The following is a 14,476-nucleotide window of genomic DNA, read 5'->3' as shown; positions in this document are numbered from 1 at the left end:
TGACTGAATGAAAAAGAAACACACATTTACAACTTTGTAATAATATGTTTATAAATTGGAATTAAGTTTACAAATTTCCTGTTTTAAACTTTTATTTTTTGCATAATTTTCACCACCCACGGAACATATATTTCCTGGTTGCAGAATCTGGAATTAAGTGCAGACCTTTTAATCCATGGAATCAAGATTACTGTGTAATACATAGAGCAGTATCATATATCTGATATCTGATATGATATATGATATATATATTTGATATATATTATATTATCATATTTTTTGGTGAGATTTTTAATTATTGTAAATTGTTTTAATGATTGTTTTTAATGTTGTATTTTAAATTGTTTGTAAGCCGCCTTGTGTGCCCTTTGGGCAAAAAGGCGGGGTATAAATTAATAATAATAATAATAATAATAATAATAATAATAATAATAATAATAATATATACTTAGCCCATATTCCCCTACCACATATATAAATCAGCTCTCTTCATGTGGAAAGATAACTTCCCAGGATATGGAGATCATCTGTTTATTCCAAGACTTTTCAGTTGAGAATAAAGACAGGAATACAGTTGCATATACAGGTTATCCCTTGTTATCCACTGGCGTTCTGTTCCAGGACCTCTAGTGGATTAAAAAAAAATGTGGATAAGAAACAGTGGAAAAATAGATTTAAAGACCCACTTCCAGGTTTCTTGCCCCTCCATTGCTCTTAATAAGGTCGTGCCTCGACATCTGCAGGGGTTTGATTCTGGGACTCCCTGCTGATACCATAAAACATAAGAACATAAGAACAGCCCCACGGGATCAGGCCATAGGCCCATCTAGTCCAGCTTCCTGTATCTCACAGCGGCCCACCAAATGCCCCAGGGAGCACACCAGATAACAAGAGACCTCATCCTGGTGCCCTCCCTTGCATCTGGCATTCTGACATAACCCATTTCTAAAATCAGGAGGTTGCACATACACATCATGGCTTGTACCCCATAATGGATTTTTCCTCCAGAAACATGTCCAATCCCCTTTTAAAGGTGTCTAGGCTAGACGCCAGCACCACATCCTGTGGCAAGGAGTTCCACAGACCGACCACATGCTGAGTAAAGAAATATTTTCTTTTGTCTGTCTTAACCCGCCCAACACTCAATTTTAGTGGATGTCCCCTGGTTCTGGTGTTATGTGAGAGTGTAAAGAGCATCTCCTTATCCACTCTGTCCATCCCCTGTCCATGTTAAATAAAACATGTTAAATAAAAGCAGTTTAAAAAAATTAAAAAGTGCCTCCCTGTAATTGTAGTTTAAAAACAGCTTTTCTTACTGTTGTAGAGAAGCAGTCAGCAATTAGAAATGCAAAGGACCTCCTGCCTTTGCCTGGCTCAGCTGAAGAATGGAATGATCGCTTGCATTACTATCTCTCTACAACAGTAAGAAAAGCAGTTTTTTAAAACTCTGATTTTAAAGGGATGAATTTTTCTCTTCTCCAGGGATCAGTACATTCCTTCTCATTTGTAGTGGCCATTCATGTTGAGTCAAATCAGTGTATAAAAAATTCCTGTATAACCAGGTTGGACCTGTCAGGCCCTGTCCTGTAAAAACTACTAGACTTTTATCTGCTCTCCATTTCAGTCCTCACTTTAGAAACAAATTGGTTCTGACAAAGTTGGGAACCACTGAACAAACCCCAAGGACTTCCTAGCTGGTTTTCTTCCCTATGCAACAACCTTGAGCAAGGACAGGACATTTTGTTCTTCCTGTTAGTGTTGGAAATAGAAAGTTAACAAGCTGGATTTAAGCTGCCATGGTTGAGCACCTGATTCCTAATTTTTTCTGTGTCCGCTCTTGAAGGAACATTTCCATAATACTCCCCTGTATAGATACATCAATCTGATGAACAATTTAATGTTTACTGTCTATTTTGAGCCACCAGATCTCTCCAAAATGCTACAGGCACTGAAGGTTTAAGATTCTGGGGGCTGTATATTCCTCCTAATCACTATGTCGCATGTCAACTTTGGTAGTGCTGTGAGAAAGGTAATGCTGGCAAACCTTAAGCCTGTTGCTGGCAGATATGGTCAGGATGCTGGATAATCAAGGTCACTCTGCAAATTGCTCAGACTGGATGTGCCTTAATACAGAAGTTTTCATCTAGTGCAGGGGTGGCCAACCCGCAGCACAGCGCATGCCATGTACAGAATGTTCCACCTTTTTTTGTCACTTTCTGGAACTGCTTGGGTGGTTTCGCTGACCCATGTGATCTATAGAGCCTCTGCTTGGCTATCTTCACCCATGCTGGGCCTTGTTGCTCCCTTTCTGGGTTTTGAACCAGGAAAAGCATTGTGCACTTGCGGCCATGGAGCCCTCCACAATCCAGCACAGCCATGACAGGTGACTTTGTGCATGCCACTTAGGAAGTGTCCACATGCCACTAGTGGCACATGTGCCATGGGTTAACCACCCCTGATCTAGTGAATCATGAGCCAACCTGACATGGACCATGGTGGTACAACTGCTGCTATTTTCTTTTGAGGCTTGGGCCTGCACAATTTGAGCAGTAGCCAGGACTAGAGGGTCTAGATGAGGTAAACCTTAATGGAGACTTTAACTTTGGAGGAGTTGCTTTAGTCAAAGTGGATCCATCTAATCTTCAGTGGACCCTCTTCCACTCATCCATCTGGCACTCCATGCCTCACCTTGCTTCCCCCCTTATTTCCTTTCAAAATTGACTGCATGCTGTTGCCATGTCACTCTCTCCCTTTAAACTTATTTGGAGAGAAAGAAGGGGCAGAATGACACAATAGCACTGAGCTATTGATTGGTTGTAAGGGAAAGGAAGACAAACAAAGGCAGCTCACTTGCTCATCTCTCTTGCCTGCAGAGCCTTTGTGGGTGGGTTCCATGTTGCAGTTTGGGATTGGAGGTGGCACAGCCCAGTTCTTGGCTAGTGAGGAATGTGTCACCACTGAACCAGCATAGGCTTATTTGCAGTGATAGATGGAAGGCGCCTGTAGGGAAGGCAGACACGATTGAGACATACAAAATTATGCAGGGAATGGATAGCGTGGGTAGAGGGATGCTCTTTTCCCTCTCACACAACACCAGAACCAGGGGACATCAACTAAAATTGAGTGTCGGGAGAGTTAGAACAGACAAAAGAAAATATTTCTTTACCCAGCATGTAATTAGTCTGTGGAACTCCTTGCCGCAGGATGTGGTGATGGCGTCTGGCTTAGATGCCTTTAAAAGGAGATTGGGCAGGTTTTTAGATGGCAGTTTTTTTGTCTACCCCAGACTGGTGAGGGAGGGAAAGTGTGTTCAGTACATTTCATGCTTTAAAAATTGGTCACTTGTGTTTAGTAAAGTGGCCCAAGTGAACCCATTTTCCTCTGCTCACAGGTGTACACATCTGGTCCCTTTTGTGTATATGCAACGTTGGGTGTCTTCGTTGAGGGGTGTGAGTGTAAACAGAATGCCAGATGCAGGGCAGTGGCAGCAAGATACAAGTATCTTGTGGTCTTGTGTGCTCCCTGAGGCATCTAGTGGGCGGGTGAGATACAGGAAGCTGGACTAGATGGGCCCTTGGCCTGATCCAGCAGGACTTTTCTTATGTTCTTATGAATGAAAGTGTTTTCTTGTGCTTGTTTGTTCACACAGACTCCACTGCATGTATGTTCGATTGCATATGGGATACCGGCAATGAAGTTTCCTTCAGTAAGCCATAAACAAAAGATGAAAGATACAGAGAAATGCATTTGCATTCCTGAGAAACTATGAAAATCAGAAGCTGTGGCTTATCTCCCCATCATTCAGCTAACTGATAAATGCATAGTATCAAAAGTGATCAGTAATTTTCATACATCTGTTTCTCTGAATTTGCATTGCCATGGGTGATGTGTGCTTTGTCTGTTCCCAAATTATTTTCTTCAGAGTTGTGCTGCAACAACTTCTGCTATTCTGGGGGTGGATGAGCAAGATTTGTCAGTCACTGTCTCTGGATCTTATAGTCTATTAAAAATGTGTCCATTCCCACTACATTGAAGCAGTACAATTGAGAAAAATTCCAGTTGCAAATTAGAGCTTGATTAATGTGAATTCCAACAGCAACAACTCTCTCTCTCTCTCTCTCTCTCTCTCTCACACACACACACACACACACACACACACACACACACAGAGCTGTAGTTTTTCAGAACTGCATGAGAAAGTAACCCTTCTCCCTTCAAATTATGTAGCAAATGGGTTCATCTCTTAGGATCCAGACTCTGAAAGAGTTCCTGTGCCCTTAACAATTGTGCAGAATTGACACATGTATCTTTTTCCCTGGCAGCATTGCAGTACCAGGAGAAGCTGCAAGTGGCACAAAATTCTCCTTCTGTACTACTCTTAAGGGTACTAGAACAAGGTGTTCTGAGGGCCGGGGAGGCTGCGCGTGGCTTCCCTGGCTATCAGAACACCTTTTGGGGGCCAAAAATCACCACTTCCTTTGAAGGGCAGAGGAGACCTTGCACAGCCTCCCCAATCCTCAGAACGCCTGGAGGGGGATGGCAGGCACCTCCAGGTGGCTTGGGGGGCTGGCACTTCCAGGTGGGGGGCAGATCAACTGTGTCTTTAAAAAATCTGCTTTGGCTCAGCACCATTGACCCTTTTGTAAGCTGATCCTGCAGGCAAGCACAAAACCAAAAGTACCATAACTTCGGTTTTTCAAATATGGAAAACCAGCATAAGGTAAAAGAAGGAAGAAATTCCCTTCTTGGGACAAATGACTGTAAAGCGACACTTTCCAGTATCTGACTTAAATGCATCCCTATCCATAATTGGTAATAGCTGGGCTCCTTTTGTTGGGGGGGGGGGGACTCAGCTAGCAGAAAGCTTACAGAATGTAAGAGAAAACATATGTGAACTACAGACCTTGTTAAATGAGCCATGAGCAGCCCTTTACATTTCTGAGTGTGGTAGCATTTTGTACAGCATTTAGTATTTACATAAGCTCTGCTTCCTAGGCAAGCACTTTTCACATGGACACTCAATAGAAGAATGAGTGCCTAGCAGTCAATAAATCAATGGCTGGTAACCATGGCGGTGCTTGCTCATATGGCAATGGGGCAGCAGCCCTTAACACAGAGTCCTACCATGTGGTCAGAAGGGTTGCCAGCTTCTGAAGTGGCCCTTGTCGCCTGGTCTTTAATAGCCATTTGATTTACAGCACTTAGCAAGGAGGGCATTTTAAAGGAGGAGGGCATCTGATTCATCACCTCCCCTTTTCAGACAAGTTGACCTCGCTGTTGAGAAGGTGTGAGTTGATGATTAAAGTTTGTATTTATATTTGATTTAGTATTGGGCGCATGATCAATTTAAATCTCATCAAACTTTGAGAAACATGCACCTCTCTGTGCTTCCATGTGTTCAGGCTCAAGGTAAAGCATGACAATAAATTTATACCAAGAACTCTGTAGATAACTATTTTATTTTCCTTAGATATTAAAAAAGATGTGTTATGTAGAAAGAGAATCTCACAACACAGCACACCAGATACAGGAATTTTGAGTTGAGTTGCACAGCATATTCAAGGAGCATTGTTAAAGCACAAGGGCAGGAGGTCTGGTCTAGAAGGTAGAGCCTCCATTTGCCTGAAGATTAACATCCACAAGGTCGCCAGTTCGAGGCCACCGGCACTGTGCAACCTTGAAGCAGCTGACAAGCTGCAGCTGAGCTGTTCCATCTGCTCGGAGCGTGGGAGGATGGAGGCCAGAATGTTAAACCAGATCGGAGTGTAACACCTTGAATGTAGTGGTTCTTGAAAGAAAGAACCTTCTTTCAATTTGTAAAAATCCCTGCATGGATTTAATAAGCCTGCCTATGTAAACCGCCTTGAATAAAGTCTTGAATAAAGACCAAGAAAGGCGGTATATAAATACTGTATATTATTATTATTATTATTATTATTATTGTCTCAATCCAACCACAGTGGTTGGAAAGCTGCCCAAGTCAGGGGATGGGTGAGGTATTCCCACAAGAGCAAGAATGAGCAATGAGAGGGGGGTCTGATTACAATATATTCAATAGGGCTTAAGGTCTAAATTTATTCCTTTTTTCACTAAAAGTAGACAAAATTAGAGATATTTCTCAGAAAATTTTCAAAACAAATTTCTTTGCTTTCAGGACCAAATATTTGGTTTTATTATTGACCTCTTTGATCCCCATGTATTCATGAAAATTCAAGAATATCTTAAATAGCTTCCTGACTCCAAAACAGTATTTAATCCTATTCAATCCCAGTGAGATGCAGGGGAACAAACAAGTTTGTTTTGCTTGTAAGGCATTTAAGATTTGTTTTTCTTGCAGAGGGAAAACCTTAAGATGAACAAAATGAATCAAAGCCAACGGGAACAATTAAAAGTCATAGTTAAAACAAGCTAATATTTTTATAGTCAAAGCAATTTTTCCTCAATAATCCATTACAAAATGCTATCACATGATAGATGATAGATGAATTAGTATCCCAATTGTTTGATTTAGTATTGAAATTTTTTTAAGGTATTGCATAATCTCTGGACAGCTTGTGCACTTCAGCCCACACATTTTAGTAAATGTATTGTAAATGCCCCTGTCTTCCCTATGAATGTGGAGATATGAAATGCCACCATGCCTGTTACTTGCACTTTTGCCCCAGGCTTCTTTTACACTATCTTCATTCTGGGGGCATAGAGCTTAGTTTCTCTCAGTTGCAGTTAATCTCTGGGTTGAACCAACCATATAGATAGTCAAGGTGACTGCCTGGGGCACTACAGTTTCATGGGTGCCCCCTTCCGTGCAAATTTCTCAGCAGACAAGGCTTTTTTTCAACAAATCTAGTAGCCCTTCTGTTTCTCTTGTCAGCCTTGTGCATCTACAATGATATAGTCTAGATCACAGTTAACATGAAGTAGTTGCCGTTTCAGAGCATGTAAAGGGCACGTGCTTCAAATTTTAATTCATCCAGGACCTATAGAAAACCTTGACCCACCCCTGATTAAACTTAATCTTTCCCTTTTTCTTCTCATTGGATCACTCACAAAGTATCTGGCCCCAGTCAGCTCAGCTGCCTTTTAAACTTGATCCAATTAGAAGAAATTGACAGGGAGGAATTAACATTTTTAAGCTTTGCAGAGAAGCTGAGCTAGTAATTAGTTTCCATTCTTCTTGTTTTACTTTAGTAGTGAAAGATATGGAGGCTGACAGTTCCAGAGAATGAATGAATTTCCTTTACTGCAGAACAGGTGAAGCCCTGTGTGATCTCTTGCAGTCCATATTGGTAGGTTTTGTGCTCATTAAATCCTATGCGCAAAGCAGGGTATTCCGGGCTGTCTGGAAAATATGGAACCTGGAAATTGTGCTGAAGATTGCCCACAGTGTCCTAGGCACTTCAAATGAAATTGCAGGGGAGGAGCCCCAAAGGTTTACAAAAAGAGGATGGTATAAATGGGGCATAGCTATACTAAAATGTATCATGTTATAAATGATAAAATGTATCATAAAATGTAAAATGTAGCCGCCTTGGGTCCCTGCGGGGAGAAAGGCGGGATGATAATAATAATATCAGTTATACCTTGCTAACTATTGTGACTTTCCTCAAATAATCCTGGGAATTGTAGTTTGATAAGGAGTTTGAGACTTTGTTGTTAAGAGAACCCTAGCACCCCTCCCAGAACTATAGTTCCCTGGGGAAAGGGAATAACTTTTAAGCTGATTCACCTATGACAACAGAAGCACAACCTTGAGGAAAATTGAACTGTGTACATGTTTTTAATGGGGAATGGTCTCACATCACAGGTCCAGTGAGCAGTAGCAGTTGTACTATGAGAAGGGAAGAAGGTAACTGTTGAACCCACTGCTAATCCTTCTTTCTTTGCACCGTCAGCCGCAACAAGGCATGAATGCTGACGTAGTTCTTTGTAGCAGTCATCTTCAACCTCTGTTAGAGAAGCAGCAGCCACAGATGATACAGGACTGCACAGTGGTTCAGGGACACAATCTGTTGAGAAAGCAGTAAGGAAAACCCTCCATTGTGCACCAGGCTTTCTGACTGGAGCAGCTGTCAGACTCAACTGTGTTTACATCAGTTGCAGTTCGCTTGTAATTACTATCATTTTTATTATTGATTTGCCTGTCTTTTCTCTCTGATGTGTTTCAGAACGTGTGCGGTGAGGCAATCTCCAGGCACTGTGAAGAATTAAATTCATCTTTCAGTTGCTCCATTGCGTCCTGATCTCAGAGCTTGCCCACTGCCTTCAGCTCAAAATTGCATTTTGTTTTTTTACCCAAGGGCACATTTGTGGCACATGGCCAAGGAGAGTTCTTGGTACACTTCATTTTCAGAGGAAAATGGAAAAACAAACAATGTGATGAAAGATTGAATCTGAAAGAGAACCATCCCACAAAGAATCATTCCTGGTTATTTCCATAGAATCTTTTAAACCCATAGAATAAAAATAGACATTAATTCATAGCTTTTCCAACCCCCAAGGATATAATCTAGGTTTGTAAAAAAAAAATCTTATTAGGGCAAACTCAGATTTTAAAAAGTGTTTCAGTGATTTGCCGAAAGTCAGTCAATGACATACTGGTCTGATAGTCAAGGGGAAGTCCGTTTGCCAGATTGGCAACCTGGAGCATATTTTTGCTTTTAGATTGGCTTGTGCAGGTGCTGAGAGGAGGGATTTGGTTGCTGCTGCTGCTGGATGGGGAGAAGCAGGAGGAGGTTGGGCCAGTACCATATCAATGGCAGCGACTAATTGGCTGTCAGTAATCTGCATTGTCATAAGAGCCTTGCTGGATCAAGGGGGCCACTCACTCAGCACCTTGATTCTAAATGTGGCCAACCAGATGTGTCCACAAGCAGGGTATGAAAACAACAACCTTGATGGTTTGCCCCTTAACATCTGATGTTCAAAGGCATCTCCTTTTTCTCCAGCCTAGGTCAACAGTGGAACTATCCACTGGGGTTGGCAGACTGAGGTTTTTGTTATAATGAACAGCTGTAACTTTTTTTTCTTTTGTGGCTCCTTCCTTCCAGGTCATTGAAGGCTCACAGCCCAGTTCTATCCAGGCTTGGGTTGCTGACCAGAGTGCATTGTGACAGTGGAAAGCACTTCCACTGTTGCAAAATGGCTGCCAACAGCACATGGAGTGCTCCATTGGCAGCCATTTTGCATATTTTGTAAGGCAGCAGTAGGGGTGGGAAGGGGGGATGGGAAGGGGTGGATTCTATGGCAATGGTGTGCACCAGAACCTATCCCCTATTTTCTAAGCAGTCTTGTCCCTTTCTTCTCCTTGGACATGTTCCAGTTACAGAGCTGGTGCAAGCCCGAGACCTTTTGCAGAACAGGAGGGTTATGGAGGGGTAAAGGGAAATAATTCCTCTTTCCCCTCTGAAGCCTCCTGATCCATCCCTCACTGGATACAGTGCACAACTTCTCGGCATGGCTGCATTGATGGGGAAGGATTGGGATGTCAGTGTACCTGCTGTGGGAGTGGTTTCATTACTGATTCCTCCTGGCTGGACCCTGCACATGGAACAGTTGGACAGTGAATTCTATGCACACACCCATTTCCCACTGGTGCCTGACACTGGGGTAGGTGGTGCCCACAGGATCCTCGTGATTCCATTCCTCAACTGGGGCAGCATGAGATCAGCCTCGGGAAGCCACATGGCAACCATGCCACTCCAGTAATGTACTAATCAGAGTGTGCTGAATGAATGTTTGAAAGGAGTCAGGGCTGTTGTCCTTTTAACCAGCAACTTGATCTGCTAATTTCTGCATCAAGCTGCTGCTCAGGGCATGAGTTTTGCTGGACAGCCAGTAGCCCTTACTATGTGAAAGAAATAAAACATAATTAATCCTTCAGTTTTCTTTCCCCCAGAAAGATGCCTAAGTAAGGGTAGAGGGCTGAACAATCTCTGTACGTTGATTAAAGTGCTGGTTCATAGAAGCTGATGTCAGCACAGGCTGCTAGGATGGCAGGAGGCTTCACGTTTATCCTCTCCTTCTTTGTGCTCCATCTGGACCTGTTCCAGGAGGGAGGGAGTATGACGAGGGCAGGGAGAGAGAGAGAGAAGGAGGACAGAAGCAAATCCATTTTCAGTGGCTTTTGGACACCTCTGGCCTTATGCAAGCAAACAGTTCAGAGTGACCTAACTTTCAATTACCCAGTCAATTTTAAAAAGGCAGCCTCCTTTTGCAGTGAAGCTAAACTGTAATTAGAATCTAATAACAAACGGAAACATGGTACAGCTCCAGAAATGACTGCATGGACTCAAGGACTCAGGCATATAAAAGAAACTTGGGGATTTAATAATTTACACAAGTAGCAACAGGTCCAGCAATCATACACGATCGATGAACCACAGCAGATTCCACCCCCTCCCCCAATCAGTATTTTTGGTTTCTGTAAAGCATATGGCTGCAGGGCTCCTGGCTAAATCTCCTTTCTCCAGTGGCCAAAGGATACCCCAGGTCAGCTTCTTTTCCCCAATGTGGCAAGCAGTTCACGTTTCTGGCACCCTCGATACAGGATTACCTCCTGATGGCACGGCTAAGTAGGTCAAGTCAAGCAGCTTGTCAGCATAGCTCAGGATGCCAGGAACTCCCTAATGAGATATGGAATGGCAGGATTTTTGACCTTATGTGGTAATGTGTCTCAATATTCTTTGGTGTTTGTTGAATGGCTTAGGTATAGGGCTGGCCCAACTATGAGGCCAACTGAGGCAGTCACCTCAGGAAGCAATCTCTGCAGCTCAGAGTCTCTTCCAGGCTTTCTCTTTTTCTTTGACCCCTGTCCCCATTCCAATCCAGGGAGTGGAAGATCAGAGGCTGGTGTATCACCAGGTAAGAGAAGCGTAGCAATTGGCACACTCAGGCACCTGGAGGTCTTAGTGTTTTTTATCAGGCTTTACACAATACTGGTTAGGAATATCTGCTCCATGATGCATTTTCACAGTAGATTAAATACTATATGATGTTTGAGATCATAAAAATAATATATCATATTTGATGAGTCCACATGCATCAGTTTCATGGTGCGTGAATATGACAGGGAGTGCTGATTGGCTGCTGCTTTTTGGCACATATAAGCCTGTAAAATAGAAGTAAAACAGGCATGTGGATGTGGGAGAACCCGTGGACATTATATATCTGGACTTTCAGAAGGCGTTTGACACAGTCCCTCACCAAAGGCTACTGAAAAAACTCCACAGTCAGGGAATTAGAGGACAGGTCCTCTCATGGATTGAGAACTGGTTGGAGGCCAGGAAGCAGAGAGTGGGTGTCAATGGGCAATTTTCACAATGGAGAGAGGTGAAAAGTGGTGTGCCCCAAGGATCTGTCCTGGGACCGGTGCTTTTCAAACTCTTCATAAATGACCTGGAGACAGGGTTGAGCAGTGAAGTGGCTAAGTTTGCAGACGACACCAAACTTTTCCGAGTGGTAAAGACCAGAAGTGATTGTGAGGAGCTCCAGAAGAATCTCTCCAGACTGGCAGAATGGGCAGCAAAATGGCAGATGCGCTTAATGTCAGTAAGTGTAGTCATGCAAATTGGGGCAAAAAATCAAAACTTTAGATATAGGCTGATGGGTTCTGAGCTGTCTGTGACAGATCAGGAGAGAGATCTTGGGGTGGTGGTGGACAGGTCGATGAAAGTGTCGACCCAATGTGCGGCGGCAGTGAAGAAGGCCAATTCTATGCTTGGGATCATTAGGAAGGGTATTGAGAACAAAACGGCTAGTATTATAATGCCATTGTACAAATCTATGGTAAGGCCATACCTGGAGTATTGTGTCCAGTTCTGGTCGCCGCATCTCAAAAAAGACATAGTGGAAATGGAAAAGGTGCAAAAGAGAGCGACTAAGATGATTATGGGGCTGGGGCATCTTCCTTATGAGGAAAGGCTACGGCGTTTGGGCCTCTTCAGCCTAGAAAAGAGACGCTTGAGGGGGGACATGATTGAGACATACAAAATTATGCAGGGGATGGACAGAGTGGATAGGGAGATGCTCTTTACACTCTCACATAACACCAGAACCAGGGGACATCCACTAAAATTGAGTGTTGGGAGGATTAGGACAGACAAAAGAAAATATTTATTTACTCAGCGTGTGGTTGGTCGGTGGAACTCCTTGCCACAGGATGTGGTGCTGGCGTCTAGCCTAGATGCCTTTAAAAGGGGATTGGACAAGTTTCTGGAGGAAAAATCCATTATGGGGTACAAGCCATGATGTGTATGCACAACCTCCTGATTTTAGAAATGGGTTATGTCAGAATGCCAGATGCAAGGGAGGGCACCAGGATGAGGTTTCTTGTTATCTGGTGTGCTCCCTGGGGCATTTGGTGGGCCGCTGTGAGATACAGGAAGCTGGACTAGATGGGCCTATGGCCTGATCCAGTGGGGCTGTTCTTATGTTCTTAAGTGTTAAGCTTTTTCAACTGTATCATCATATATGGTGCATACACATGACTCAGAGGTGTTTGACTAAGGGCACAATCCCTTACTTTGAGGAGGCCTCAGTGAGTGCCACCCAACTGTAGGATGTAGCATACGTCCCATTGGCACAGCTATGCCAGTGCTGGAAAGTTGGTTAGGATTTGGGCCTAAATCTCCTGAATCCTGCTGTTTTTCTGCACAATGCAAGCATTGTGAGACTGCTGACTGCAGCCTTGCTGCCTTGGCACAAGAAATGGTGCTGGTAAAGTCACTCCTGGGGTGTGTGTGTTGCACTCCAATGGGAGTGCTACAGGTGGCTGTTAAGTTTCTCTCCTCCTTCTCTCTCACCCTCCTTGGTGATCTTCGTAATGGACCTGGATGCCAACGAGATCACAAAGACTGATACTAAATCCTTGGCAGCTCTGCCCTTGATCCTCAATAAAATGCAGGCTTGTTTGTGGCAGAACTGCCGATACTTGCGTGAATCAGTGGCAGCCAGTGGGAGTGAGAGTTATAGTCATGATGATTAAAGCAAGTCAAGCCCAGAGGTTGTGCCGTTATTGATTTCTGGCCTATGTCCACACAACTAGTTTCTTCAGTTCAAAGCAGTTACCAGATCCAAGTGGAAGCAGAGAGAATGGAATACTCTTTAGAAATAAGTATGAAGTCTACCGTTGAATGGCAGGGGTGCCACTTTAAATTCCAGGGGGTGCAAAGGGATTTGGAGGAGGGCCAGAGTCTCAGGAAGATTTCAGGGCTCGCCTTTGATGTAGTCAGGATGAAAGTGCACAAAAACCAAGTAATTTAAGAGCATTGCTTTAGGTAACTTTTTTATACCCCGTAAGTACTATGGGAATATGATTAACAAAATCAGGCACTGACCATTTCTAAAAGAAGAGTTCATATTACAATAATCACTCAGGGTCAAATAGCGCATTAAACCCATGTTTACATTTCTGTCTTTAAATAGTCATGAGGGAGGGGAGCCTAAGTTGTATCAAGACCTTGGTAAGAGGAGGTTCTGAGTTAAATTGGCTTGGGTGTGGGTGTGGGTGTGGATGTGTTCATCCTTTGGGTTAAACATAAATGCAAAAAGCAGGATATATAAGCACACCTTCAAAGCTGTGTAATTTGAACCCCAATGTACAGAACCAGTGAGTTGACCAGAAATATAACTTCTAAATAAATAATGACTTATATCATGCATCTGAGTGTTCAAAGTGCTTTATATATATTCTCTTTTTGTAGTCATGCAACAACCCAGCAAGGCAAATATATTATGCTCATATTGCAGATGGAGAGGGAGAGGCTGAGTGGGAGTGACTTGCCTAGTAGGTTCATAGCAGGGATGAGATTCAAATCAAGGACGTCCTGATTTGTAGTTCAGAGTGCAATCCTAGGACTGTGCCATAAAGCACATTTGCGATGACTTGTAAGTTGGCTGGGCCTGCACATGTCCGTGTGCTGGCCTGCGGAGACCAGATTCAGCCTCTGCACCTATCCGGAGAGGTAGGTTTGTGCTAGCCTTCGGACGGCATGGGGGTTTGGGAATGGCAGGGGGAGGATGGAACTAGGGTGTTCTGGGGTGGGGGTAGGGCAGGCAGCAGGCGGGTCAGGTCTGGGAGGTGGGAGGTGCCAGGATTCCGCACTTAGGCTGGATCCCAACCTTCTCCTGGCCAGCTCGACCTAGCACTAGGCTGCTCGAAGCTGCACCACCTCTTTAGAGTAGCTCCATTCAGGCCACTGCCCTGGGTTGCACTGCAGCCAGCCTCAATCCTGCTCTGGATGCAGTGCAGGCCAGGTGTCCTGCCTGTTCCTGCACAGGTTAGGATTGGGTTGCCTGTCTCTTAGCTATTGTGCTAGTTCAGCAATTAATAGTCCCATGATATCAGAGATCAGGGTCGGGCAGCAGTCTTCTTCATGCCCTCTTAAATTGATACTCTTGCTGAGTAGTTTATACATAAACCATCTGCCTCACGGCTTGTCTGGAACTTATCTCACATAGCCTGGAGATCATCTGAACA

This window comes from Tiliqua scincoides, chromosome 1 (assembly GCF_035046505.1).
Source record: "Tiliqua scincoides isolate rTilSci1 chromosome 1, rTilSci1.hap2, whole genome shotgun sequence".
NCBI classification, from domain to species: Eukaryota; Metazoa; Chordata; class Lepidosauria; order Squamata; family Scincidae; genus Tiliqua; species Tiliqua scincoides.
Note: the sequence above shows the minus strand (reverse complement) of the source record.